Below are 6,519 nucleotides of genomic sequence, written 5' to 3'. Positions count from 1 at the left end.
GGAAGGCCTTCAGTGATTCCTCTGTCCTGCTCACGCACCAGATGGTCCACACCGGGGAAGGCTGTTCTCCGGCCCCAAGTGCGAGATGGCCTTCAGCAGTTCTTCCCACCTGCTGAGACACCAGTGGGTCCACACAGAGGTGAGGCTGTTCTTCTGCCCCGAGTGCAGGAAGGGCTTTGCTCTTTCCTCCGACCTGCTGGCCCATTGTTGGGTCCACATGGGGGAAGATGTCGTTCAGTTGCCCTAAGTGCTGTAAGGCCTTCAGCAATTCCTCAGCCCTGCTGAGGTACCAGTCCGTTCACACCAGGGGGAAGCCGTTGTCCTGCCCGAGTGTGGGAAGTGCTTTACCCTGTCCTCCACACTGCTGAAGCACCAGCTGGTCCACACGGGTGGGGGAGGGGGAGGCCATTCTGCTGCCCTAGGTGTAGTCGTTCAGTTGCCCTAATTGCAGGAAGGCCTTCAGCAATTCCTCCGCCCTGCTGAAGTAACAGTGTGTCCACACCGGGAGAGGCCTTTCAGCTTGCCCGAGTGTGGGAAGAGGTTCATGTTTTCCTGCCACTTGCGGAAGCACCAGCGGGGGCACCAGCGCTCCCAGCAATCACATCCCACCAGTGACGCTGCCTTCGGTCACCTCCCAGGACTGAACATCCTGCCAGTTCTGACGGTGGGTGCAGTGGGAGAATAGGTGGGCTGTTTTTGTTTTCTGCTGGACTGCAATTGCCTCCCGTGCACCCCACAACCACAACCCCATGGTAGCTCAAGGTTAGCACTGCTGCCTCATGGCACCAGGAACGCAGGAATAATTCCACTCTTGGTGTCTGTATGCAATTTATGGAGAGTAGGAAAATGGATCTGAATGGGTTAGTCTTCGGAAGATCAGTGCAGATATGTTGGGCTGACGGACCTGTTTCCACATTGTAGGAGTTCTACGATCCTATGAGCTTTGCTTTCGGTGGACACTGCTGCTCATTGAGCCAGGGATAGCACATTGCCAATGAAATGAACCAGAGAAACCTAAGACCGCCAGACCATCAGAGCAGAAGTCAGGCCAATGGGCCCTCGAGTCAACTCTGACATTCGTTAGATAAAAAAGGAGTGCAGATGAGATTAGCTACCGTGTGGAAACAGGCCATTCGTCCCAACAAGTCCACACCGACCCTCCGAAGAGTAACCCATCCAGAACAATTTCCCTCTGACTAATGTACCGAACTCTATGGACAATCAAGCATGGCCCATCCACATGACCTGCACATCTTTGGTTTATGGAAGAAAACAGGACCACCAGACAAAACTCACTCAGACATTGGGAGAATGTGCAAACTCCTCACAGACAGTCACCCAAGGCTGGAATCAAACCTGGGTCCCTGGCGCTGTGAGGCTGCAGTGGTAACAACTGAGGCACGACATATTGTAACCTCAAGTAGGTAAGCAGGAGGTTGGGAGAATTCAGCAAGCTAGGCAGCACCAGGATGTGGAGTAGTCAACGTTTTGGGTATTAACCCTTCTTCAGGACTGAAACGTTGACTTTTCCATGAGAAACGATTTACGGGAATGTTGTAGCGGGTTGGAGGATTTGAGCTACAGGGAGAGGCTGAATAGGCTGGGGCTGTTTTCACTGGAGCATCGGAGGCAGAGGAGTGACCTAATAGAGGTTACAAAATCATGAGGGGCATAGACAGGGTAATAGACAAGGTATTTTCCCTGGGCTGGGGGAGTCCAGAACAAGAGGGCATAGGTTTAGGGTGAGAGGCGAAATATATTAAAGGGACAACTTCATCATGCAGATGGTGGTACATATATGAAATGAGGTGCCAGAGTATATGGGTCAGGTGTTGTCAAATGGGAGTAGATTAATTTAGGATATCAGGTCAGCATGGACAAGTTGAACAGAAGGGTCTTTTTCCATGCTGTTAGTGTCTCTGACTACTGGTCCTGATGTAAGTTTAAAATACAGTCCAAGTAACTTTGAATAGTTCAATCTTGTTCAGCTCACCTCTTCAAAGGTTTCAAATGAATCCCTCTGAGAGATACTGTTTAAACATGCTGAGTTGGACAAAGTATCCCATCAAGTTCAACACAAACCCAGAGTGGAAGAAGTCAGAAGTCACAACACCAAGGGGACCAAAACTGATCACAATATTCCATGTGCAGCCTCATCAACGTCCTGTATAACTACAACATAACTTGCAACATCTATACTGAATTCCCTAACTGATGAAAGCCAGTGTGCTGAAACCTCTCTTCATTGCCTTGTGTACCGATGTAATCAGAGGTATAGGACCAACATTAAACTGATGCACAATCCAGCTGCTGAGAGCCCAAAGGCTGAGTAGTGCTGCGTGAGTGTGCTGGGCTTGAGATATTGACACCACCTCCCCACACTTCTGGAGACCTCAGGTCTGTAGCTTACCTTCTTATCCTTGAGGGTTTTCCACCTGTTTGAAACAGCCTGTCCTGCAATTAACCCCTTTACGCCAAGGCCTTCCTTCTACAGGCAGAATTAATTGTCCTTTTGTCACACAGTTATTAAACACCATTATCTCATCTGTCCAAAGGAACAGCTCATTGTTTTGCCTCCTCCTGCCGAGCGATGGTTAATGTATGTTATTTATTAACTCCCTTGTAGCAGTTTCTCATTGGCCCTTTTGTTTCTTGGCCCAGAAGGAGTTATTGCTCACTCATGAAGTTATCAATGTTCTGGAGTTTACAGGACCACACCACATTCCTCTCTGCCTCCTCCAGGAATAACGATTGGTCCTGAGATACTCGCAGTTCCTGACATGCCTTGGTATCCCCAAATACAATTCATATGTCAGGAAATTACTGGTGCTGCCCTGACATACATAGTCACTGTTGGAACAGAAGGATTATTGGGAGAAAATGCAGAAATCCGAAGTGCAAAGAGACTTGAGAGTTCAAGTCCAGGATTTTCTCAAAGTAAACTTGCAGGTTGAGTTGCACTTTCCCCTGCAACTGCCGAAAGTTTGACACCAGCCCATTTACCTATTCCCTCCTCGCTATCCAAGGGGTCAAAATTACCTTCCAGGTGAAGTGGCACTTTACCTGCACTACCCACAACCCAGTCTACTGCATTTGCTGCTCATAATATGGGCTCATCTACATTGGAGAAACCGAAGCATAAACCGGGTGACTGCTGCACAGAACATCTACGTTCTGCCCGCAAAAAAGACGCTGAGCTTCCAGTTGCCTGCCAATTCCACACCCCATCCTGTTCCCTGGCCAACATCTCTGTCTCAGGTTTGCTGTAGTGTTCCAGCAAAGCTCAGCACCAGCAGAACGAAGAGCACCGAATATTACACTTGGGGACCATACATCCCTCCGGTCCCAATATCGAATTCAATAATTCTAGGGCTGAACTCTATAGTATCCTCGTCCCTCCCACACACACCAAGCCTTGTTATCACATAGTCTGTCATTCCACACTATGTAGCCACGAACAGTCTCCATTAACCCTCCCACGCAGACCGTTATGAACTCCTTTTTCTGTCCAACAGTTCTGCCTTCTCTTTGGGCTCTGTTCTGATCTCCACCTTCCTCCCACAATATCTCCTAAATATAAACCGACATTTTCCCAATCACCATCAGTTCTGTGGAAGGGTCACCGGCAACTCCTGTTTTTTGTTTCTGATATAAAGCATCCGCAATTCTTTCAGATTTTTATTGAGAGAGAGTTGGAAAGTGTTTCGAGAAACAGAAAGAGAAGGGGGAGAAACAGAACAGACATGAACGTAAAATCATTGTAGTGCGATCACTTCCCTTAAGCATGAATAGAGCTTCCGGGTCATCAGTGAGCTTGTGGCGCAACGGTAGCGCGTCTGACTCCAGATCAGAAGGTTGCGTGTTCAAATCACGTCAGGCTCACGACAATCACTACATTTCGAATTAAGAAAGGAGTACGTTCACTCCGTATGTCGGTTGTGTCAAAAGTTCTTTGTGGAAACTTTCGATCACACGTGAATCTTTGCTGTCAGTTTGATTTGTGAACACTGTGTCAGGGAGGTGGTGTGCCCATTGTTTGGGTCAATGCTCAGGTCCCCGCAATTGAGAAGTCAAACACAAACTGTTCATCACGGGATTTAAACACACAGCCGCTTCGTTCAGTTGGTAACAGCGCAGTGTGAATAACATTATACCGATTTTTTTACAACATAATCTAGAGATTGCCATCCAGGTTTTAGTCACATCAAACTGCCACGTAATGATGTTATGGTCTCAGTAAACTATAATAACGTGAAGATCGCTGGGATGATTTTCTACATCCGACTGCAATATAAACACAGATCATTGTTTCCAGTTTTGTGGAACAAAAGACATCATATTGGTGGAAAATTACAGTTAGTGCAAACACAGCTAGCCATCGATAAATATTAATCCTGTTCACTTCAATGGCCAAATTTCAATTCAGAAACCAAGTGCACTCGGCTGCTTGTAACATAGACAACATGACAAAATGGCTCATAGGAGGAGAAATGGGACATTGAGGAGGAGTGAAATGTTTGCTTTTGGTCACCTCCACAATTGTTAGAAAAACAGGTGGAAAGGATTCTTAAAAGGTGGCTGAAGTAGTGGTGTGGCATAACACTTCAGACAGCACAAAGTGGAAGACCACTTTCTAGTGGAAGAAAAAGACATTCCTTATTTCTGAAAGAACTGGGTGACAGAAGAGGGGATGAAATCTGACTTGGGAGCTATTTCCTATTTGTTGAGGATGTTGCTTCATCACAGTCTTGGTTTAGAGCATAATCTCTTCATCAGGAATAAAGGGTGGCCCAAGGGGGCTGAGAGATAAATGGGAAGCAAGTGGGGCTGGAGTGAAGGTAGATGGGAGTGCAATAGGTAGATGGAGGTCGGGATTGATGGTGATAGGTCAGAGATGAGGGTGAAGTAAATAGGTGAGAAGCAAGGTGGACAGGTATGACAGGTCAGGAGGTTGGTGTCGAATTGGAAGGTTGGATCTGGGACAAGGTGGGGGAGAGGAAATAAGGAAACTGATGAAATCTGCATTGATAACAAGTAGTTGGAGGGTCCTAAAGCAGACGTTGAGGTGTTTTTCCTACAAGTGTCGGGTGGCAAGAGTTTGGCAGTGGAGGAGGTCCAGGACTTGCAGGTCCTTGGTGGAATGGGAGGGGGAGTTAAAGTGTTCAGCCACAGGGCGGTGTGTGGGTTAGAATTAGAGTCCAAGAGTTGTTCCCTGAAATATTCGGTTAGTTGGCGTCCAGTTTCCCCAATGTGGATGAGAACATATTGCGAGAAATGGACATAATCTTACAAATAGATTGCATAAGTATTAGCCTGCCAGAATTATTTTCTTTTATTAAATTAAAGAAAATTTTTATTCAATTGGATGACTGCATGAAACGGTTTGTTGGTCAGATTTGAATCATCACTCCCAAATGAGACGATGCCATGAATAACAGTGAACTGCTCTTTTTGTTAAAAACCACAAGTTCTTGATTTATTTTCACAACTTATTGGTATTCACACCTGCACATTCAATGTCAAACTCTGACATCAGAAATTAAATTACAGCATTAATTTTGACTTGAACTATTCGAACAAACAAATTAATAGCACACAGTGAATCGCAAGTCTGATTAATCTGAAATGAAATTTGACCAAAAAAATATAAAATCAAGATGGGAGATAAGAAATGGGGGAAGGGCAGAAGGCAAGAAATGCAGCATCATAGAAAGTGCTCCTCCAGAAAGTGCATTTTACCAACCACCACTGCTAAATATAAACACTCTGATATGATCCTTCGGTTTTAATGTAAACCATAGCCCCATACAGTAGGTACCATTTAAATGAGTTAAAAATACAAGCATTGAGCAGATCCAGCTTCCAGCCTTACACCCCCCCCCCCCCCCACCCCGCTTCTTGGAGCTTGGACCTTCCTCCAGCTCCAGGGGGTTGTTGAACTCCTGGGCTCCAGCGGCCACGCCTCCACTGAAGAAGCTTTGGGAAGCAGATGCAAAGGCAAGATACAGAACAGAGAACCTTTGTATATGAAAGCAGCTTACAGAGACATTGAGCAATAGAATCACATGGTTTTTACCCATCGACCTCTGGGTTATCTACCCAGCCCACTCACGCAGCAATTCTCTACTTCTGTGCTCCCAGCAGCTGGATCGTGGATCAGTTTAAAGTAGGTCCTATATCTCTGATTACATCAGTACACAAGGCAGTGAAGAAAGGTTTCAGCACACTGGCCTTCATCAGTTAGGGAACTGAGTATACATGTTGGCAAGTTCTGTTGTAGTTCTACAGGACGTTGATGAGGCCGCACCTGGAATATTGTGATCAGTTTTGGCCCCCTTGGTGTTCTGACTTCTGACTTCTTCAACTCTGGGTTTGTGTTGAACTTGATGGGATACTTTGTCCAACTCAGCATGTTTAAACAGTATCTCTCAGAGGGATTCATCTGAAACATTTCAGGAGGTGAGCTCAACAAGATTGAACTATTCAAAGTTACTTGGACTCTATTTTAAACTTAGATTA

At 46.0% G+C, this 6,519-nt stretch overlaps 1 non-coding gene across 1 annotated transcript; it reads left to right on the top strand.

Annotated features, from left to right (window-relative positions):
• The first annotated feature begins 3,810 nt into the window (after positions 1-3,810).
• trnaw-cca (transfer RNA tryptophan (anticodon CCA)) lies at positions 3,811-3,882 on the top strand. Its single transcript has one exon. It is a non-coding gene; the product is annotated as a tRNA-Trp (tRNA).
• Positions 3,883-6,519: the final 2,637 nt, after the last annotated feature.

The sequence above is a fragment of the Chiloscyllium punctatum genome, chromosome 36 (assembly GCF_047496795.1).
Source record: "Chiloscyllium punctatum isolate Juve2018m chromosome 36, sChiPun1.3, whole genome shotgun sequence".
Lineage (NCBI taxonomy): Eukaryota > Metazoa > Chordata > Chondrichthyes > Orectolobiformes > Hemiscylliidae > Chiloscyllium > Chiloscyllium punctatum.
The sequence above is the reverse complement of the archived record's forward strand: the minus strand, read 5'-3'. Positions and strand labels throughout refer to the sequence as shown.